This window comes from Oncorhynchus nerka, linkage group LG4 (assembly GCF_034236695.1).
Source record: "Oncorhynchus nerka isolate Pitt River linkage group LG4, Oner_Uvic_2.0, whole genome shotgun sequence".
Taxonomy (NCBI): domain Eukaryota; kingdom Metazoa; phylum Chordata; class Actinopteri; order Salmoniformes; family Salmonidae; genus Oncorhynchus; species Oncorhynchus nerka.
In genome coordinates this window covers 69,180,198-69,203,766 of record NC_088399.1, presented here as the reverse complement: position 1 = coordinate 69,203,766, position 23,569 = coordinate 69,180,198, and the positions used below count along the sequence as shown (strand labels likewise).

Here is a 23,569-nt window from a genome sequence, read left to right as displayed (position 1 = left end):
ACCATGCACTCCTTTGTCGATCAATTCCTTCACCCACCATGCACTCCTTTGTCGATCAATTCCTTCACCCACCATGCACTCTTTAAATCGCCTACCTCCATGTCAGTGAAGCGCTGTTAAGTTCAAACCAAAACTCGAACTGAAGGGGTTTGACAGGGTATGCCATAGGTTATTTTATTAAAGAAAATGGAAAAAGGCACAGGCCTACCCTTCGTTAGTTTAAGATTTTGAAGAAAATAAAGCGGATCCTGTTATATAAAGTGATCTATAACAGCGCTTTGGTCCGAGATGCTTTCTACTAGAAACAACCTGTAAAATTCCCTGGAATGACGTGACTCTGATGTATATGGAATATCATTGTTTTATTTCTTTGACATTCAGAGGCTGAGCCACAATCTTCTGTAGCCGAGGAAACAAAAAACATGTACTTTGATTGGAAAGCAATCTAATTCTGTCACTATCAATTGATTATGTTTAAACCAAGATGTTTAAACCAAGACAGCTTTTAGGGAAACACCTGTGACCAAGCCATGAAAGAAGAATAGCCAGCAGTAAATGCTTACATTTTTCTGTGTCAGTAGGCCTATTCTGTCTGGGGTGGAAAGGTCGTCGTAACTTTGAAAGTACCATGATCAGCAACCTGTTTTCAGAGCATTATTATTATTATTCTTAACGTAAATCCGAGACACTCAATTTCGTATGGTATGTATTAATTGGTGGATGTCCATCACCCATTTCATATGATATGTCACGAATTACAATTTGTATTATATGTTACGAATTTGAAAAACGTACGTGTTACAAATTCGCAAAATGTGTTACAAATTTGCCAAACGTACAGTATGTTACGAATTTGCCAAACGTATTATATGTTACAAATTCTAGCTAGGTGGCTAACCATAGCTAGGGATTAGGGGTTATGTTTAGGGCAAGTGTTGGCTAAAAGGGTTAGCTCACACGCTAAGTAATTGCAAAGTAGTTAAAAATAGTAAGTAGTTGAAAAGTTACTAATTAGCTCAAATTGTCTGTGATGAGATTCAAACTCGAAACCTTTGGGTTACTAGAAGTTTGCATTATCTAAATATTCTGCTAATTATGTAAATTGAATGAATTGTTTGTAGAACGTATGTTTTTCTTGGACCTGCAAATACAATGATAGATTCATGCAATGCTTTTACTATAAAGGAGAACGGTGGTCTGCGAACCCAGAATCTTCTGGCGGCAGCCCTGTGTGCTATCAAAATAATAAAACAAAGAACAGTTTCTAAAACTGCATATATAAGGCTCTGGTCTGTCTAAGAAGTGAGAGTAAATGGTAGACATGTTTTCTGCTATCCACTTCGTTTCAATTATTTAATTGAATTGCTGATTATTCCGCACACCTGTCACCATCGTCTCGCGCACCTGCGACTCATGACACTCACCTGGACTCCATCACCTCCTTGATTATCTTCCCCATATCCGTCACTCCCCTTGGTTTTTTCTTCAGGTGTTATTGACTCTGTTTTCATGTCGGTGCGGTGTTTGTGGCTCGTGTTCATTTGATTGATTAAAACACTCACTCCCTGAACTTGCTTCCCGACTCTCAGCGCACTCGTTACAGTTGGGTACACCATATGGCTGCCAGTCCACCCATTCGTCACATTCCACGGGGCACAGAGGTCGTTTCAACCTCTAGTTTTGATTTACTTTTGGATTAGTTCTCAAATAATATGAAATCAACTAAATAATCGCCATGTCATTGGAAAAATAAAATGCGTGAAAAAGAGACGAATGCCCTTACTTTAACGACTTTTTGCAAATCCAATCAGTTTTCCACGTTGATTTAACGTCATCGCAGGGATTTTTGTTGTTGTAATGACCTAGAAACATGATTTAAACCGATTTTGCCCAGGGGCATAACTTGAATTAGAGAAACCTTTTCTATGATTTGAGTTGTTTTTCAAAGACATAGTATATCATTACTGGAAATTAAAAAGTTGCCTAGGCCTACTCCTTTCATTTGCTTATTTCAATGTTTCCAACACATCCTATGCAGTCAACCCCATTATTACACCTCTGTCCAAACCGCTATACCTAGTCAGGATGAAAAGGGGCGTTGCGTTGCACTGTTGTGCCTCGCCAATCCACATGGCCGCAAGACCGCTTGGTCGCCACCAGTAGGAGAATAGCGGTCCACTAGCTCTCCATGCGTCGGGGAGGTATCACTGAATAATAACTGACTTGCCGCTTCCAGCCATCCACTCGCAGATATACCTTTTTAGTAGCTTAAGGGTGTGAACATTTCGACGTTCACTGCTCGGTCTTTTAAACTAGGCTACTGTATTCGATGAATATCGGGGTGGTTTCGCTCAGCAGCTCCTTGCTTGGATAACCTTATCGCTGTGCTGTGTGGATGCTCTGGATAACGGGTCTCCCTACCATTCCGATCAGAGCTGTCTTGGAAATGAAAGTAAGTAGCCTATCCAGCCATTGAAGCGTTTTGCATGATCGAATATGCATTTTGTGATTCTTTGATTTGAAATAATTAGTCAGATTATCACAGGACAAATAATAATATCTCTGACAATTTACAAATAATATGTTTTAATCTATAGCTTATACCCTTGTACTGCAAGGGTATTGGGCAACTCTCCTATTCGTTGTATTTCAAACCAATGTTCAAACTTCAATATTGAAACTTTTTTTTTCATCTGATAGAAAGTCTATTAAAAAAAACGATCAAATGCTGGCACCTTTTAAACGGTACCCAGGCTTTACAGCCTTACCATATCTTGGAGTTTCATGTTTGCCTTTATTTAACTAGGCAAGTCAGGCAGTTGTTCTGCCTGTTTTGGGGCAGAACGACAGATTTGTACCTTGTCAGCTTGGGCATTTGAACTTGCAACCTTCTAGTTACTAGCCCAACGCTCTAACCACTAGGCTACCATGCCACCCCGTATTGATCAGGTGAAATTGAAATTGTTGCAACAATGTATTTATTTCCTAAACGCAATGTAGCCTATACATTTCTTTGAGAGTAGTGCTCCCACCCCAAATGTAGTTATGTTGAGTAGTCACCAGTAGAGTTATCTAGTTAGTATCAGCAGTGCAAACTGTATGGACATTTCTACTGCCTCAGTGCTATCTTTTCAAGAACCGTGTTCTTGGGCTAGAGGCAAAACATTTTTAAAATGTAGGCTTTCAGACATCTTTACTAGTATAGAGGCCAGCTGTAATGCTGCATGGCTTAATATCTCTGTAATATCTCTGACAATTTACTCTTAACTGCTCAATGGCACGGTAATGACAGTGAGAACAGACCAACATCTGTTGACTGTATTATCTCTAGCGTAGTAGGGTATAATGCTGCTCTCTCTGCATTCAGTCCACACAATAGTACAGAACATCAGACATTATGCTGTCATCCGAAATGGCACCCTATACCCTATATAGTGCACTACTTTTGACCATGGCCGATGCTTTGGTCAAAAGTAGTGCACTATATAGGGAATATTTCGGATTCACTCTAAATGCTGCTATTATAGACCTCTTTGTCTTACTGGGATTAAAACCCAGGGTGGTTATGTTATGGTTATGTGTTCTAGAAATTAATTTGAAATTGCATCTGAATTATTAATCGTCTTTCCCATTCTATTTGGAGTAATGACTGAGGTCCTTTATGTATACTAATGATAGTGTGTCCGTTAGAAGGGTTACCTTTTCATTCAATCTCCATTAGAAGTAATAAGCAAGTACAATGTCATTGCCAATATATTGTATATCAAATCACATTTTATTTGTAACATGCGCCGAATACAACCGATGTAGACCTTACTGTGAAATAAACTAACGTAAAAAATACAATTAAAAGTAACAATAACAAGGCTATACACAGGGGGTACCGGTAGAGAACAGTCTATGACTTGAGTGGCTGCAGTCTTTTACATTTTTTTTGGGCCTCCCTCTGACACCGCCTGGTATAGAGGTCCTGGATGGCAGCAAGATTGGCCCCAGGGATATTGCTCTCCTTCTGTGATGTGACTGGCTACGGAGTGACCTTGGTGGACCAGTGTGTGCCCAGAGAGATGGAAGTGGAGGCCAGGTGTCATTTCATATTAAGGAAGAGTACAGTGTAATTACAGTAGGCCCTATGTAACTGGTGGTAAAAACAATTCAGAATGTTGCTGATGTTGGAGAAACTCGGAACAATAACCCTCACCAACTGTCGATCACTCGTGCGGCTCCGTTGGTAGAGCACGGAACGCCAGGGTTGTGAATTTGTTTCCCATGGGGGACCAGTATGAAAAATGTATCCACCGGATAAGAGCGTCTGCTAAATGAATGAAATGTCAAATGTAACCAGAGAAAAAGACAAGCTGTCTGATGAGCATAAAGAGTTAGATTTACAGTAGTTGCCATACAGTTAGACACAAAGCTATAATTACACATTTAGGTACTGGCCTAAAAACCTTTCCCAAGATACTATAATTTATTCCTTTGATAAAACAACTATGTTCCCGAGACTACTGTAGGCTGAGCCCGACTCAGTACAGTTGTTATGCTGAAAAAAGTATCGTAGTCATAAGTCACATTGTCATCTAGTCAGCACTGTAGTCATAAGTCACATTGTCATCTAGTCAGCACTGTAGTCATAAGTCACATTGTCATCTAGTCAGCACTGTAGTCATAAGAGCCAACTCATGTGGTCTATGCAGCTCAGCATCCTACACTGTGGAGACTCCATGCTTTAACCACAGAGCCTTTCAGAGCGTTTCAGCACATCATTATATTGTACTGTAACTGCACGGTCTGGTCTGGGCACCAACCCTGCTGCAAAGGAGACGGAAAAAGAGAGAAACCCATCCTGTGAACAGTCAGACCTCATAGCTGTGGTTCCTGGATGTGGTTATCTGAAGTGGTTACAGACAGCTTGTGAGGTGGTATATTTCCCTAGTAACCAGAGCCTGCGTCCCAAATGGCACCATATTCCCCATATAGGAATATATATTCTGTAAGGTCGCCCCGGCAGAGAGCTCCTGTACATTTTGTAAATGTGTTTAGGTATTTGTTCTCTGAATCTTTGAACTTTATTTTTTGTTTTGAATAGCCAAATGTGTATGGATGACATCTATTTGTTTCCTGACCGTGAATTCATGGCAAATCAGTTTTCTCATGATAGCTAGCTAGCTATGCTACCAAGCCAGCTAGCTAGTGTATTTTGATTTGAATGCACCAGCCTATTTCTGTTATTCCTACGGCCTCCTGACACAATGAGGAGTAGTTCAATGCATGCCAAGCTGACAGTGGCGATTGCATCCCTAAGGAGGTTTCCTCCAAAGTTCTGAGCGGGCTATCACCGTCCTCATTATCAAAAAACAAACTTCATCTTGTTCTGCAAGACCAGAGAGAGTCAACGGCTACAGAGAAGTTGTAGCCAGACGTCGGGGACGGCAAGGCGCCGGTGAAAGGGAACTGTGCTGCTGGCTTCCGGATGACCTGCTCATCTCCCGGCGTTTACCACCTCCCTTTGCTCAAGACATGTGTTTCCCTCTTGACTGTCACCATCTTTTGGGGGCTTGTTTTGCTTTTTCAAGCGCTTTCAGAATCAGACTTGATGTTCCTTTTATGAAAAATGTGTCAACCGCTACAAAGACGTCCAATAGTTCTAATCCATATAATCTCATTTCCTGTTGCAGCAGGATTATTTTCCTGCTATAGCAAACTGGCTCAAATTAAGATCCTATATTAGTAGGGAATATGGTGCCATTTGGGACACATCAGAGTCTCCCTCCAGACAGCAATGCCATAGTTGTCTCCATTCTAACCACTCAGAGCGGTCACAGACACTATTTTCCCTCCACAGTTTCTCTCAAGAGGAATTCTCTCCGGGCTTTTGGTTCACCCTCTGTTTTCATTTACAGTCTTGGCTCTTTGCCAAACACACATTTAAAGCACAGTGTCCTGCGTGGCACACTTTACATACCAATACACAGCTTTTTACAGCAGACTGACGTCATAAAAAATACATATTAACGTATCATTGTCCTCTTTCCCAGACGTCAAGGCATGACACATGCAATTAATTGTATTGTCTTGAATATTTTAATAAGCGGTTATAAACTGCTGTTGTGTTGAGAGAATGACCAAATGTCTGTTTTCCTTGGTACTAACCACTGTTTCTTGGAAGTGTTTTTACCAATGCAATCAAAGTGAACCACGTCTCTCAATTAAGACTGAATACTACAAAACTTCTGTCTCCAAATAAACAAATGCGGTGCCCATTTGATCACACTAGAAGACGGGCAGCTGATTAAGGAGAGGACGTGTTTAAAAGGCTTAATACAGCTGCTCAGTTTCAGGCTGTATGGATGCATTATGTAGAACTGTAGATACCACCAGATGTTGTATCCTTTTGATGCCCTCACATCACATTTCATAGATTGCTGCGAGGAATGAGATGAGATTGATGTTTTTTTCCTCTCGTTTAGGTGGACAGATGTTCTGTCCTTGACTTGTATCAGGCTGATGTGTGCATCCCAAATGGCACCCTATTCCCTTTATAATACCTTACTCTTGACCAGAACCCTATGGGCACTAGGGTGCACTAGGTTGCCATTTGGGAAGCACCCACTGTCAGGCATAGCCATTCTCGTGTCATTATTTCATCGTGTGTGTCTTGTGAATTGGCCAAAGCTTACATAAAGCTTCTTCCTGAACTTTTTTATTCTTATTTAAAGTCATGTTGAAAAGGTCACACAGACCCGGACCCTGTCTGTCAGATCAAATGAAACACATTTATGCTTCCTATTATAGACTGACTCCATTTAATAGCACACATTCTGCCTGACAAAGATCGTTGAGTGGAAACATTGCACAATCAACTATAGCAGCATTCCTCAGTTTGTGGGAATGTCTTTATTTCACACTCGTTTAAAAAAAAAATGGGTGTAGGACAGATTGATACTGAACACTTTCTGATCACCTTCACCCGAGGGCAATAGTTACATGGCCTTTCTTTGCTTCTAATACTGTACATAGAATTCACACGACATACTGTACAGTACAATGTAAGGTCAATAAACACATCATTTCAAAGGATGTGCATAGAAATACTGTAGGCCTTCACTAATCTTAAATAAATTATGCCTTTCCTGTCAGCAAGAATCATTCCATTTACTTTGTCATGTGTGAACATACATTTATAAACATAAGACCTCTATGGCCTGATCACCAACGGCGATGAGACAGCATACAGGGAGGAGGTAAGAGAACTGGCAGTGTGTGTGTGGAGGGGGGGGGGGTCAATAGCTAAGTTCCTCAGTGTCCACATCACTGAGGACTGAACATGGTCCTCTCACACCAGAACACAGTCATGAAGAACGCATGGCAACGCTTTTTCTCTCAGGAATCTGAAATGATTTGGCATGGCCACTCAGATCCTCAGGAACTTTTACAGCTGCACTATTGAGAGCATTTTTTTTTTTTTAAGTTCGTCAGCAATCTACACACAATAACATATAATGACAAAGTGAAAACAGGTTTAGCAATTTTAATAAATGTATTAAAAATGTAAAAAACAAATAGCTTTCATAAGTATTTAGACTCTTTGCTGTGAGACTCGAATGTTGAGCTCAGGTGCATCCTGTTTCCATTGATCATCCTTGATATTTTTCCACCTGTGATTCCACCTGTGGTAAATTCGATTGATTGGACATGATTTGGAAAGGCACACTCCTGTCTATATAAGGTCCCAAAGTTGACAGTGCATGTCAGATCAAAAACCAAGCCATGAAGTTGAAGGAATTGTCCGTAGAGCTCCGAGACCGGATTGTGTCTAGGCACAGATGTGGGGAAGGGTACCAAAACATTTCTGACCAAGCCCCTTCTCCCCAGATTACTCAGTTTGGCCGGGCGGCCAGCTCTAGCAAGAGTCTTGGTCGTTCCAAACTTCTTCCATTTAAGAATGATGGAGGCCACTGTGTTCTTGGGGACCTTCAATGCTGCAGAAATGTTTTTGGTACCCTTCCCCAGGTCTGTGCCTTGACACAATCTGGTCTCGGAGCTCTACGGACAATTCCTTCGACCTCATGCCTTGGTTTTTGCTCTGACATGCACTGTCAACTGTGGGACCTTATCCAAATCATATCCAATCAATTGAATTTACCACAGGTGGACTCCAATCAAGTTGTAGAAACAGCTCAAGGGTAATCAATGGAAACAGGATGTACCTGAGCTAAATGTCATGTCTCATAGGAAAGTGTCTGAATACTTATGTAAAAAAAGTGTTTCTGTTTTTTATTTTTTATAAACTAGAAACAAATTCTAAAATCCTGTTTTTGTTTTGTCATTATTGGGTATTGTGAGTAGATTGCTGAGATTTTGTATTTAATACTTTTCAAAGGCACTGTATGTCCTGGTCCTCCCAATGTGTCTGTCTTCCACCTCTCTGTCCTGCTTTCTGTTTGTTAGAAAGAGGCTAATTGTCATGCCTCGGAGGTGTATTGTTAATTAGGAGTTATCTCTCTCAGCTCCCAGCTCTTCATATGGTCACAACTTTAATTGACAGTCAAAGCTGAGCACCACCTGTCCTCCCCTTTAAAACCCATGGTTCAGCCAGATGTTCCCCCTTAACATCCCAGCCCCAGGTGCTTCCCCAGACCTTAAGGTTCCAAGCAGATGCGGGTTTTTTATATAAGGACAAATGATTAAACATGAAATGCCATATCTGCCAACTGCCTCAGAAAGGTGATACAAAACAGGGTTGTTTCACACTGCGTCTCTAAACCATGCTGCCTGTGTACAAACTATACTGCTGCTTGTGTATCTGTCTAAACCCGGGAGTGGTGTGAAGCTGATGGAACAACCATTGCTGTTTGAGAGATCAGTGTAATCCTATTGGTTACACACATCATCAAATACCTCTTCTGTGATCTGCTATTGGTTACACACATCATCAAACCCCTAGTCTGGGGCAGCAGGTAGCCTAGTGGTTAGTGTTGGGCCAGTAACCATTTACATTTACATTTAAGTCATTTAGCAGACGCTCTTATCCAGAGCGACTTACAAATTGGTGCATTCACCTTATGACATCCAGTGGAACAGTAGTGCATCTAAATCTTTTAAGGGGGGAGGGGTGAGAGGGATTACTTTATCCTATCCTAGGTATTCCTTAAAGAGGTGGGGTTTCAGGTGTCTCCGGAAGGTGGTGATTGACTCCGCTGTCCTGGCGTCGTGAGGGAGTTTGTTCCACCATTGGGGGGCCAGAGCAGCGAACAGTTTTGACTGGGCTGAGCGGGAACTGTACTTCCTCAGTGGTAGGGAGGCGAGCAGGCCAGAGGTGGATGAACGCAGTGCCCTTGTTTGGGTGTAGGGCCTGATCAGAGCCTGGAGGTACTGAGGTGCCGTTCCCCTCACAGCTCCGTAGGCAAGCACCATGGTCTTGTAGCGGATGCGAGCTTCAACTGGAAGCCAGTGGAGAGAGCGGAGGAGCGGGGTGACGTGAGAGAACTTGGGAAGGTTGAACACCAGACGGGCTGCGGCGTTCTGGATGAGTTGTAGGGTTTAATGGCACAGGCAGGAGCCCAGCCAACAGCGAGTTGCAGTAATCCAGACGGGAGATGACAAGTGCCTGGATTAGGACCTGCGCCGCTTCCTGTGTGAGGCAGGGTCGTACTCTGCGGATGTTGTAGAGCATGAACCTACAGGAACGGGCCACCGCCTTGATGTTAGTTGAGAACGACAGGGTGTTGTCCAGGATCACGCCAAGGTTCTTAGCGCTCTGGGAGGAGGACACAATGGAGTTGTCAACCGTGATGGCGAGATCATGGAACGGGCAGTCCTTCCCCGGGAGGAAGAGCAGCTCCGTCTTGCCGAGGTTCAGCTTGAGGTGGTGAACCGTCATCCACACTGATATGTCTGCCAGACATGCAGAGATGCGATTCGCCACCTGGTCATCAGAAGGGGGAAAGGAGAAGATTAATTGTGTGTCGTCTGCATAGCAATGATAGGAGAGACCATGTGAGGTTATGACAGAGCCAAGTGACTTGGTGTATAGCGAGAATAGGAGAGGGCCTAGAACAGAGCCCTGGGGACACCAGTGGTGAGAGCACGTGGTGTGGAGACGGATTCTCGCCACGCCACCTGGTAGGAGCGACCTGTCAGGTAGGACGCAATCCAAGCGTGGGCCACGCCGGAGATGCCCAACTCGGAGAGGGTGGAGAGGAGGATCTGATGGTTCACAGTATCGAAGGCAGCCGATAGGTCTAGAAGGATGAGAGCAGAGGAGAGAGAGTTAGCTTTAGCAGTGCGGAGCGCCTCCGTGATACAGAGAAGAGCAGTCTCAGTTGAATGACTAGTCTTGAAACCTGACTGATTTGGATCAAGAAGGTCATTCTGAGAGAGATAGCGGGAGAGCTGGCCAAGGACGGCACGTTCAAGAGTTTTGGAGAGAAAAGAAAGAAGGGATACTGGTCTGTAGTTGTTGACATCGGAGGGATCGAGTGTAGGTTTTTTCAGAAGGGGTGCAACTCTCGCTCTCTTGAAGACAGGAGGGACGTAGCCAGCGGTCAGGGATGAGTTGATGAGCGAGGTGAGGTAAGGGAGAAGGTCTCCGGAAATGGTCTGGAGAAAGAGGAGGGGATAGGGTCAAGCGGGCAGGTTGTTGGGCGGCCGGCCGTCACAAGACGCGAGATTTCATCTGGAGAGAGAGGGGAGAAAGAGGTCAGAGCACAGGGTAGGGCAGTGTGAGCAGAACCAGTGGTGTCGTTTGACTTAGCAAACAAGGATCGGATGTCGTCGACCTTCTTTTCAAAATGGTTGACGAAGTCATCTGCAGAGAGGGAGGAGGGGGAGGGGGAGGAGGATTCAGGAGGGAGGAGAAGGTGGCAAAGAGCTTCCTAGGGTTAGAGGCAGATGCTTGGAATTTAGAGTGGTAGAAAGTGGCTTTAGCAGCAGAGAGAGAAGAGGAAAATGTAGAGAGGAGGGAGTGAAAGGATGCCAGGTCCGCAGGGAGGCGAGTTTTCCTCCATTTCCGCTCGGCTGCCCGGAGCCCTGTTCTGTGAGCTCGCAATGAGTCGTCGAGCCACGGAGCGGGAGGGAGGACCGAGCCGGCCTGGAGGATAGGGGACATAGAGAGTCAAAGGATGCAGAAAGGGAGGAGAGGAGGGTTGAGGAGGCAGAATCAGGAGATAGGTTGGAGAAGGTTTGAGCAGAGGGAAGAGATGATAGGATGGAAGAGGAGAGAGTAGCGGGGGAGAGAGAGCAAAGGTTTGGACGGCGCGATAGCATCCGAGTAGGGGCAGTGTGGGAAGTGTTGGATGAGAGCGATAGGGAAAAGGATACAAGGTAGTGGTCGGAGACTTGGAGGGGAGTTGCAATGAGGTTAGTGGAAGAACAGCATCTAGTAAAGATGAGGTCGAGCGTATTGCCTGCCTTGTGAGTAAGGGGGGAAGGTGAGAGGGTGAGGTCAAAAGAGGAGAGGAGTGGAAAGAAGGAGGCAGAGAGGAATGAGTCAAAGGTAGACGTGGGGAGGTTAAAGTCGCCCAGAACTGTGAGAGGTGAGCCGTCCTCAGGAAAGGAGCTTATCAAGGCATCAAGCTCATTGATGAACTCTCCGAGGGAACCTGGAGGGCGATAAATGATAAGGATGTTAAGCTTGAAAGGGCTGGTAACTGTGACAGCATGGAATTCAAAGGAGGCGATAGACAGATGGGTAAGGGGAGAAAGAGAGAATGACCACTTGGGAGAGATGAGGATCCCGGTGCCACCACCCCGCTGACCAGAAGCTCTCGGGGTGTGCGAGAACACGTGGGCAGACGAAGAGAGAGCAGTAGGAGTAGCAGTGTTGTCTGTGGTGATCCATGTTTCCGTCAGTGCCAAGAAGTCGAGGGACTGGAGGGAGGCATAGGCTGAGATGAACTCTGCCTTGTTGGCCGCAGATCGGCAGTTCCAGAGGCTACCGGAGACCTGGAACTCCACGTGGGTCGTGCGCGCTGGGACCACCAGATTAGGGTGGCCGCGGCCACGCGGTGTGGAGCGTTTGTATGGTCTGTGCAGAGAGGAGAGAACAGGGATAGACAGACACATAGTTGACAGGCTACACAAGAGGCTACGCTAATGCAAAGGAGATTGGAATGACAAGTGGACTACACGTCTCGAGTGTTCAGAAAGTTAAGCTTACGTAGCAAGAATCTTATTGACTAAAATGATTAAAATGATACAGTACTGCTGAAGTAGGCTAGCTGGCAGAGGCTGCGTTGTTGACTATGTAGGCTAGCTGGCAGTTGCTGCGTTGTTGACACTACACTAATCAAGTCGTTCCGTTGAGTGTAATAGTTTCTACTGTGCTGCTATTCGGGGCTAGCTGGCTAGCTAGCAGTGTTGATTACGTTACGTTGCGTTAAAAGAACGACAATAGCTGGCTAGCTAACCTAGGAAATTGCTCTAGACTACACAATTATCTTTGATACAAAGACGGCTATGTAGCTAGCTATGTAGCTAGCTACGATCAAACAAATCAAGCCGTTGTACTGTAATGAAATGAAATGAAAAATGTGATACTACCTGTGGAGCGAAGCGAAATGCGACCGGATTGTTGAGTGCGGAAGTTCTGTTCGGTAGACGTTGGCTAGCTGTTGGCTAGCTAGCAGTGTCTCCTACGTTAAGGACGACAAATAGCTGGCTAGCTAACCTCGGTAAATTAAGATAATCACTCTAAAACTACACACTCTAAACTACACAATTATCTTGGATACGAAGACAGCAAAGACAACTATGTAGCTAGCTAACACTACACTAATCAAGTCGTTCAGTTGAGTGTAATAGTTGTGCTGCTAATCGGTAGACGGTGGACGTTAGCTAGCTGGCTAGCTGCAGGGCAGATAGCAGATAGCAGTGTAGACTGCGTTAGGACGACGAAATACGATAATTACGCAATTATATATGATACAAAGACGGCTATGTAGCTAGCTAAGAAGAAATTGCTAAGATTAGACAAATCAAACCGTTGTACTATAATGAAATGTAATGAAAATGTAATACTACCTGCGGACCGAGTGCAGATGCGACCGCTCGCTCCAACCCGGAAGTAAGTAAACCGAAAGGTTGCTGGATTGAATCCCCAAACTGACAAGGTTAAAAGCAGTAGTTCTGCCCCTGAACAAGGCAGTTAACCCACTGTTCCCCAGGAGGCCGTCATTGTAAATAAGAATTTGTTCTTAACTGACTTAGTTAAAGGTTCAATTAAAAAATTAAATAAACAAAGTCTGTCAGCACTCAAAGTAAATTTTGTTTTGTGAGACTAGTTCAACTCACATGGCTGTTACGTGTTTTCTAAATGGGGTGGTGACACCGATCATAAGAACGTCTATATTACGAGTCTCTAGGCTACAAGCATGACATCCATCTGATCTGAATATTGGGTGTGTTGTTGTGTACAGCAGGCTGCAAACATAACCCATCCGTTTGTGTTTGGAAGATCTGCCATGGTTTGGTTTTGTGTGGAAGAAAACAGAGCGAATGTTGAAGGATTTGGTATAATGATATTGCGGCATTGTTGTCTTTGTTCTCTATGACAATAGACTTTTTGTATTTTCACCCCAAAAAAACTCAATAGGGTGCTTTGTGTCTGGGTCTGAATCCAGTGGCTTGGATCAGCAGCATCGCAACGTATAGGCCCCTAGGTCCTGGTCAAGGAGTGTACACTACACAAGGAATAGGGTACAATTTGGGACAGTTTTAGGTTTGAAAAAGTAGAGACATTCAAGTAGGCTAGTTTAACTGACACCTAGTTTTAGTTTTACACTAGAACTAGATTATAATTGATTAAATGTGTTTGGCAGAGCCCCATTTCTAAAACTCGGGGATAAAGGATTTCAGAAGTCAGACCAAGGAAGCTGATGGTGGAATCCCTATGGGTGAAATAAAGGCGGCAACCTGAACGGATTGGTCCATTGCTGTTGCCAAGGGCCTTAGTGTTGTTGTAGATTTCCCCTGTTAAGCTGGGCTACAGCTGTGTTGGGCCCCATGGTTTGGCCCCTGGGCTGTACTACCATGTGTTTTCTCCATCTCAGACCACATACAGAGAACAAACATTCTTACCCGTTAGGTTTTTGTCCCAAATGGCACTCTATTAGTGCACTACTTTGATTATAGCCCTAACAAAAGCAGTGCACTATATAGGACATAAAGTGAAGCAATCTAGGAGAACAGAGGGTTCACTCCTTTTCATAGAAGGAGAAGAGAATGCCAACTCAGCACAGTACTTTTACTGCGCTGCCATGGAGTGGAGGTTGATGTTAACATGACTTGCTTTACAACATTTACAAGATGTACTTTGCAACATTACAAACCAATTACACAAACAACAAATGCCGAAATAAAAAAAAGAGTTCACAAGAAAGGCATTTCACTGTACTCTTTGGTATGATTCACCCGGGGATCAAACACCCAACATTCCAATCTCAGGGCAGACACTCTAATCACAAGACCACTGAGTTGGTGCATGTTAAATTATACATCCCATATAATATGGGAACATGTTTTTTTTTAGGGAGGTAGTGAAACAAAGTAGTGAAACAAAGTATAAATACCAATGTCAGCAACAGCATAACATACTGTACACGCAACAACCCACCAACAAAACAAAACAGTTGGTCTTCAAAATGGAGAATAATAATATAAGCCGTTTAGCAGACGCTTTTATCCAAAGCGACTTGCAGTCACGCCACAGAGGACCACTGTAGTAAGTCAGACTCAAACAAAACAATTACAACGGTAAATCAATTCCAAACGAACACAGGCAGTTTACTGCGGAGTAGAGGGGAATTGTAGCGTCTGTACATAATTGAAGAAAGGCTGCCACATATGGTGGAATTTCCTATATAGTAAACTACTTTTGACCAGAGGCCTATGGAGAATATGGGGATATTTGGGACACGCATATATACTATCAGTTACTCATTATGTACAGTCTCATGGTTTCACTTCCTGATTAAGACTCATATTTGTAGTTTATCAGTGGACAGACTACATGACTTTATACTAACGTAATGTAATACTAGCATGCTAAACTCCCACAGACATTACACTACATGCCTTTTGGGGACAATTAAGTTAGACATTTCTGTTGTTACCTAAATGCCTGTTATTAAGCAGTTCATGTATGATACGTCTTAACTTGCTGCACTTCTTCGTTCCTTTTTGTACGGTAGCCGATCTGTTGTGAACCGCAAACCTGGTTGGAAAAAAATGAAATAAAGCAACACGACGCGGCTCAACGAACACCTCTCCCCCATGTGACCTCCTTGTTGTGTGTATGTACTGACATGTACATTACCCGTCAAAAGTTTGGACACACCTACTCATTCAAAGGTTTTTCTTTATTTTACTATTTTCTACATTGTAGAATAATAGGGAAGACTTCAAAACTATGAAATAACACGTGTGGAATCATGTAGTGACCAGAAAAGTGTTAAACAAATCAACATATTTTATATTTGAGATTCTTCAAAGTAGCCACCCTTTGCCTTTGACAGCTTTGCACACTCTACGGCGTTAGTCTGAATCTGTTCTTAACTGACTTGCCTGGTTAAATAAAGGTAAAATAAAAATAGTCATCACATTACTGTTTTTAAAATGGTCACTGGAAAAACCAGCTAGGCGGCCAATAGGTGCCTGAGTAGATGTCACTCCTAAACTCTGTAATTCTGCTCTTTCACATCGATTACTTGTTCTATGTGAACTTGCTCTAAACACCTCCTGCTGTGTGCTGTTGGACTCAAACAAGCTGCACCTGAACCTGGGTGAGTAATTTGATTATCTGTCATAGCTGTATTAGCTGTGAGGGGTGAGTGAGTGAGTGAGTGAGTGAGTGAGTGAGTGAGTGAGTGAGTGAGTGAGTGAGTGAGTGAGTGAGTAAATGTAATCTGTTATAATCAAATCATATCAAATTTGATTGGTCACATACACATATTTAGCAGATGTTACTGCGGGTGTAGCAGATGCATGTGTTCCTAGCTTCAATATGTAACAATTCACAACAATACACACATCTAAAAGTAAAGAAATGGAATTAAGAATTATATAAATATTAGGACGAGCAATGTCGGAGTGGCATTTACTAAAATACAGTAGAATAGAATAGAGTATATACACATGAAATGAGTAAAGCAGTATGTAAACATTATTAAAGTGACTAGTGTTCCATTATTAAAGTGACCAGTGATTCCATGTCTATGTATATAGGGCAGCAGCCTCTAAGGTGCAGGGTTGAGTAACTGGGTGGTAGCCACTTAGTGATGGCTATTTAAAAGTCTTATGGCCTTGAGATAGAAGCTGCTATTTTTCAGTCTCTCGGGTCCCAGCTTTGATGCACCTGTTCTGACCTTGCCTTCTGGATGGCCCCTTGCCAACGAGAGCATACAGGTCGCAGTGGTGGGTTAAATTTAGTTCCTCAGTTAGGTGGTTAACTGATTTTTGTCCTCTGACGTCCTTGGGTAGGCAGAGGGAGTCTGCCATAGTAGACCATAGTGGTGAAATAATGACAATTTAGCATTAACACTGGAGTGATAGATGTGCAGATGATGATGTGCAAGTAGAGATACTTGGGTGCAAAAGAGCAACAACAAAAAAAGAACAGTATGAGGATGAGGTAGTTGGGTGTGCTATTTACAGATGGGCTGTGTACAGGTACAGTGATCGGTAAGCTGCTCTGTCAGCTGGTGCTTAAAGTTAGTAAGGGTGATACGAGTCTCCGGCTTCAGTAATTTTTGCAATTTGTTCCAGCTATTGGCAGCAGAGAACTGGAAGGAAAGGCGGCCAAAGGAATTGTTGGCTTTGGGGATGACCAGTGAAATATACCTGCTGGAGCACGTGCTACGGGTGGGTGTTGCTATGGTTACCAGTGAGCTGAGATAAGGCGGGCTTTACCTAGCAAAGTTTTATAGATGACCTGTAGCCAGTGGGTTTGGCGACGAATATGAATCGAGGGCCAGCCAACGAGAGCATACAGGTCGCAGTGGTGGGTAGTATATGGGGCTTTGGTGATAAAACGGATGGCACTGTGATAGACTACATCCATAACAGGAAGTCACTCAAGACATACTTCCCCTAACAGTAGATCAACAGTTCCCCCAAGGATGGACAAGCAAGTGCCTTTGACTGTCGGCCCAGATTATGTATGGTCGTACTGGTCACACACACACACACACACACACACACACACACACACACACACACACACACAAATAAGGTGGTGTGTGTGTGTGATGTGGTTCAACATCCCAGCTATGCCAAGTTCTGCGAACATCAAGCATACTTTCCGGGCAAATCCACATCTAATTTTGATGTTGATGTCAGCAAATGTAATTTCAACATGATTTAAACTAACCTTTTAAATTATGTTGACCTGGGGTTTTAATCTGGTTAAAGTGACAAATAAACTGTGTATATTCGAGGTTACCGTCAGTCGGATGAAAATAACATAAATTTTTTTCCCTGTCGGAAAAGACTGTTGACTACCACTCTCTAAAATGAGAGGTGTTCTCTACTCCCCTCCCTCCCAAAGATTAATCGGAAACATCCATCTTATCCTGTGTCTAAGCTGCGTCTCAAATGGCACCATATTCCCGATATAGTGCACTACTTTTGACCAGGGCCCATAGTGGTGCACAATAAGGAATAGGGTGCCATTTGGAATGCAAGCCTAGATAACATGTTTGGGAGGCAGCCATCTTGCTTGGTCTAAAAGCTTTAACTTTGGGAAATGCTTATCATTCGTCAAACTGACCAAATTTGAATTTTCTATCAAAGTAACATTTTGATGGGATGTAAAAACAACCTGATCAAAGTCTTGTAAATGACTGTAAGAGAAACTCATAAATCTGAATGTAATTTCCATGAGTGAGGAAACTCACTACATAGTATGTAATGTGTTTAATAGCTTTATGTTTTGGTGGGGGTTATTTTTTTGTACACTACAGATGTGCTGTCAGACAAGTAATAAAAAAGAGATTCAAGGGCTCATCTCTGCAAAATTTTGAGACATGAAATTGCTCACAGGAAGCATGAGAGAAAAAACTCTCTCAAAACACAATCCAGAGCACTTTTCTGTTGCTCCATCCTGTAAAGTTGATGACTTGTATAAGCCTGAGATTAGAGAAAGAACCTCTAGAACTCCTCAGCCTTCACAGCTTTCCTCTCTCTCTCTCTCTCTCCCTCACTCGCTCCCTCCCTCCCTCTCTCTCTCTCTCTCTCTCTCCTCTCTCTCTCTCTCTCTCTCTCTCTCTTTCTCCCTCCCTCCCCTCTCTCCCTCTCTCTTTCCCTCCCTCCCCCTCTCTCTCTCTCCAGCTCTCCCTCTCCCTCCCCCTCTCTCTCTCTCTCTCTCTCTCGCTCTCTCTCGCTCTCTCTCTCTCTCTCTCTCTCTCTCTCTCTCTTTCTCCCTCCCTCCCCCTCTCTCCCTCTGTCTCTTTCCCTCCCTCCCCCTCTCTCTCCCTCCAGCTCTCCCCTCCCTCCCTCCCTCCCTCCCTCCCTCCCTCCCTCCCTCCCCTCTCCCTCCCTTTCTTCCTCCCTCTCCCCTCCCTTCCTTCCTCCTTCATGCTCTGAAGTTTAGGCCACAGATGCTCTGTTGTTTCAGCTTTGGGAACTTTGATCAATCCAAAACTGCCAACCTCCAGCAGGACAAGGTCAGGAAACTAGACGACACACACCATTGTCAAACACAGCCAGCCACCATCTGTTATAGCATACAGTCTGTTCAGTCTGTCATCTACGGTACCTGGCCTTATGCCTCCAAGGACTCCCTGAGTTTAATACACCACCTCTCACATTAATGTGTCCATTAACCCCACCACACACACACACACACACACACACACACATTAACACACACACACACATATTTCCTACAAAGTCTCGTTTAATCCTTAGGTGGATATGCGCTGAGGCCTGCAGTTCAGCTGTGATTGTCAAATCAAATGTTATTGGTCGCATACACATGTTTAGCAGATGTTATTGCGGGTGTAGCGAAATGGTTGTGTTCCTATCTCCAACAGTGCAGTAATATCTAACAATACACAACAAATCTAAAAGTAAAATAATGGAATTAAGAAATACAGAAATATTAAGGGCGAGCAATTTCAGAGTCCGAATTATAAATATATAGTATATACACACAGTATACAGTATATATGTGATGGGATGTATAGACATTATGGACCATATGTAGATAGAATATATACTATACCTGAAGAATACATAGGCTGGAATAGTATATGAACAGCAACAGTTGAATAGGATGGCATTGACTAGAATACAGTATAAACCTACGAAATGAGTAAAACAGTATGTAAACATTATTCAAGTGACCAGTGTTCCATATCTATGTACATAGGACAGCAGCCTCTAAGGTTCAGGGTTGAGTGACCAGGTGGAAGCTGGCTAGTGACAGTGACTAAGTTCAGGGCAGGGTACTGGGTGGATGCCGCCTGGTAATGGCTATTTAATATTCTGATGGCCTTGAGATAGAAGCTGTTTTTCAGTTTCTCGGTCCCAACTTTGATGCACCTGTACTGACCTCACCTTCTGGATGATAGCGAGGTGAACAGGCCATGGCTCGGGTGGTTGAGGTGATGATCTTCCTGTGACACCGGGTACTGTAGATGTCCTTCAGGGCAGGCAGGGTGCTCCCGGTGATGCGTTGTAGCCGTACCAGGTGGTGATACAGCCTGACAGGATGCTCTCAATGGTGTAAAAATGTGTGAGGGTCTTAGGGCCCAAGCCAAATTTCTTCAGCCTCCTGAGGTTGAAGAGGCACTGTTGCGTCTTCTTCACCACACTGTCTGTGTGGGTGGACAATTTCAGATTGTCAGTGATTTGTACGCCGAGGGACTTGAAGCTTTTCAACTTCTCCACTGCAGCCCTGTCAATGTGGATGGGGGCGTTCTCCCCCTGCTGTCTCCTGAAGTCAGCTCCTGTTTTGTTGATGTTGAGGAAGAGGTTATTTTCCTGGCACCACTCCACCAGGGCTATCACCTCTTCCATGTATGCTGTCTCGTCGTTGTTGGTAATAAGGCCTACTACTGTTGTATCGTCTGCAAACTTGATGATTGCGATGGAGGCATGCGTGGCCACACAGTTATGGGTGAACAGGGAGTACAGGAGGGGGCTAAGCATGCACTCTTGTGGAGCCCCTGTGTTGAGGATCAGCGTAGTGTAGGTGTGGTTTCCTACCTTCACCACCTGGGGGGGCGGCACATCAGGAAGTCCAGGACACAGTTGCACAGGGATGGGTTCAGACGCATGGCCCGAGCTTAATGATGAGCTTGGAGGGTACTATGGTGTTGAAGGCTGAACTGTAGTCAATGAACATCATTTTTACATAGGTATTCCTCTTGTCCAGATGGGATAGGGCAGTGTGCATTGCGATGGCAAATGCATAATCCGTGGATCTATTGGGGCTGTATGCAAATTGCAGTGGGTCTAGGGTGTCGGGTAAGGTGGAGGTGACTAGCCTCTCAAAGCACTTCATGATGACAGAAGTGAGTGCTAAGTCGCGATAGTCATTTAGTTCAGTTACTTTATGAGAGTGTGATGTTTTTCTCAGACTAACCCATCCACAGAGCAATCACGATCCCTCCCACACAGCCTCGAGATGGTACGACAGAGCCCTTATCGACCACAACCGCTGCAGCCTGCGCAAGGATGTTCGTCGGGAGTTGGCCTGCAGGGATACCACCCTCACTTTCAACCAGCTGGTAGACCTGTCCATTCGGTTGGATAACCTGCTGGTCACCCGCGGACGTCCAGAGAGGGCTCTGTCGGTTCCCTCTCCCAGCACCACCGCTCCGGTGCCTATGGAGCTGGGAGGTGCTGCGCTCAGGGAGGCCGGAGGTGGGGCTTTCACGTGCACCATCTGTGGCCACAGAGGTCACACTGCCGGTCGGTGCCGGGTTGGTTCCTCTGGGGTCAAGGCAGCAGGCAGGGCACTCTGGCGTCACCCCAGGTGAGCCTGCACCACTCTCATCCAGAGCCCTCTGTTGTACACCTGTTTGTGCATGTTTACTTTCCTGAGTTTTCCCCGCATTCCCAGCATAAGGCGCTCGTTGATTCAGGCGCGGCTGGGAATTTTATCTACAGAGCATTCGCCCAGAGGTTAGGGATCCCTATTGTTCCAGTGGTTAGGCCTTTCCCAGTTCATGCTCTGGACAGTAGACCATTAGGGTCCGGGTTGATTAGGGAGGCCACCACTCCCCTGGGCATGATGACGCAGGGGGGGTCACGAGGAGAGAATAAGTCTCTTCCTCATTGACTCTACTGCATTTCCTGTGGTACTAGGCCTTCCCTGGTTAGCTCGTCATAACCCCACCATTTAATGGCAACAGAGGGCTCTCAGGGGTTGGTCGCGTGAGTGCTCGGGGAGGTGTTTAGGGGCTTCTGTTGGTGCTACTACGGTGGAAAGTCCATACCAGATCTCCACCGTACGCATTCCCCCCGAATATTCCGATTGGCTCTCACCTTCTCTAAAAAGAGGGCGACTCAATTACCACCCGTAGGGGGGATTGTGCGATAAATCTCCTGGTAGACGCAGGAGTCACGTGTATCCCTTGTCACAGGCGGAGACTGCGGCTATGGAAACCTATGCCTCCGAATCCCTGAGTCAGGGGACATTCGGCCCTCCACTTCACCCGCCTCCTCAAGTTTATTTTTTTGTGAAGAAGAAGGAGGGAGGTTTGCGCCCATGTATTGACTATCGAGGCCTAAACCGGATCACTGTGAGGTACAGTTACCCGCCACCTCTCATAGCCACAGCGATCGAGTCAATGCACAGGGCGCGCTTCTTCACCAAACTAGATCTCAGGAGCGAGTACAACCTGGTGCGTATCTGGGAGGGAGACGAGTGGAAGACGGCATTCAGTACTACCTCGGAGCACTATGAGTACCTCGTCATGCCGTACGGTTTGATGAATGCTCCATCAGTCTTCAAAGCCTTTGTAGACAAGATTTTCAGGGACCTGCACAGGCTGGGTGTAGTGGTGTATATTGATGACATTCTGATATACTCCGCTGCATGAGCCGAGCATGTGTCCCTGGTGCGCAGGGTGCTTGAGCGACTGTTGGAGCATGACCTGTACGTCAAGAATGAGAAATGCCTATTCTTACAGCATTCCGTCTCCTTCCCAGGGTACCGCATAATTGGCCGATTCCCACCACGGTAAAGGAGGTGCAGCGGTTTTTAGGGTTTGCCAATTACTACCGGAGGTTTATCCGGGGTTCTGGCCAGGTAGCGGCTCCCATTACCTCACTGCTGAAGGGGTGTACGGTACGTTTGCAGTGGTCAGCTGAGGCGGACAGGGCTTTTGGTCACCTAAGGGCTCTGTTTACCTCGACTCCCGTGCTGGCCCATCCGGATCCTTCTTTGGCGTTCATAATGGAGGTGGACGCATCCAAGGCTGGGGTAGGAGCCTTGCTCTCTCAGTGCTCGGGCACGCCACCGAAGCTCCGCCCCTGTGCCTTCTTCTCGAGGAAGCTCAGCCCGGCGGAGCGAAACTATGATGTGGGGGACCGGGAGCTGTTGGCTCAGGTTAAGGCTTTGAAGGCGTGGAGACATTGGATTGAGGGGGCTAAACACCCTTTTCTCATCTCGACTGACCACCGCAACCTGGAGTACATCCGGGCAGCGAGGAGACTGAATCCTCGTCAGGCAAGGTGGGCCATGTTTTTTACCCGTTTTGTGTTCACCCTTTCCTACACCCCAGGTTCCCAAAATGTGAAGGCAGACACACAGTCCCGGCTGTATGACACAGAGAAGCGGCCCATGGATCATACTCCCGTACTCCCGGCCTCCTGCCTGGTAGCGCCGGTAGTGTGGGAGCTGGACGCGGACATTGAGCAGGCGTTACGTGCAGAGCCTGCTACCCTCCAGTGTCCCGCTGGGTGTCTGTATGTTCCGTCTGCTGTCCGTGACCGGTTGATCTACTGGGCCCACACTTCACCCTCCTCTGGTCATCCTGGGATCGGTCAAAAGGTGCGCTGTTTGAGTGGGAAGTACTGGTGGCCCACCTTGGCTAAGGACGTAAGGGTTTGTTTCCTCCTGCTCGGTGTGTGCCCAGTGTAAGGCTCCTAGGCACCTGCCCAGAGGTAAGCTCCATCCCTTACCTGTTCCACAACGGCCTTGGTCGCACCTGTCGGTGGATTTTCTTACCGACGTCCCCCCTCACAGGGTAACACCACAATCCTGGTCATTGTGGATTGTTTCTCTAAGTCCTGCCATCTCCTCCCTCTGCCCGGTCTCCCTACGGCCCTACAGACTGTGGAGGCCTTGTTTACGCACGTCTTCCGGTACTACGGGGTACCTGAGGATATAGTGTCTGATCGAGGTCCCCAGTTCACTTCGAGGGTCTGGAAGGCGTTCATGAAACGTCTGGAGGTCTCGATCAGCATTACCTTGGAGTTTCATCCCGAGAGTAATGGGCAGGTGGAGAGAGTGAACCCGGATGTGGGCAGGTTTCTGCGGTCTTATTGCCAGGACCGGCCGGGGTAGTGGGCAGAGTTTGTGCCCTGGGCCGAGATGGCTCAGAATTCACTCCGCCAC

At 45.5% G+C, this 23,569-nt stretch overlaps 1 protein-coding gene across 3 annotated transcripts in view; it reads left to right on the top strand.

Moving 5' to 3' along the window:
- The first annotated feature begins 2,177 nt into the window (after window positions 1-2,177).
- LOC115128521 (CMP-N-acetylneuraminate-beta-galactosamide-alpha-2,3-sialyltransferase 1-like) overlaps window positions 2,178-23,569 on the top strand; it is a 40,965-nt gene continuing 19,573 nt past the window's right edge. For 2 of the 3 annotated variants that reach the window (XM_065017783.1, XM_029658420.2), the window contains exon 1: window positions 2,178-2,452. The gene's annotated coding sequence lies outside the window, so the exon portion shown is untranslated. Of the gene's footprint in view, window positions 2,453-15,649; window positions 15,783-23,569 lie in introns of those variants that run through there. The other variant, XM_065017782.1, reaches the window with a different exon arrangement.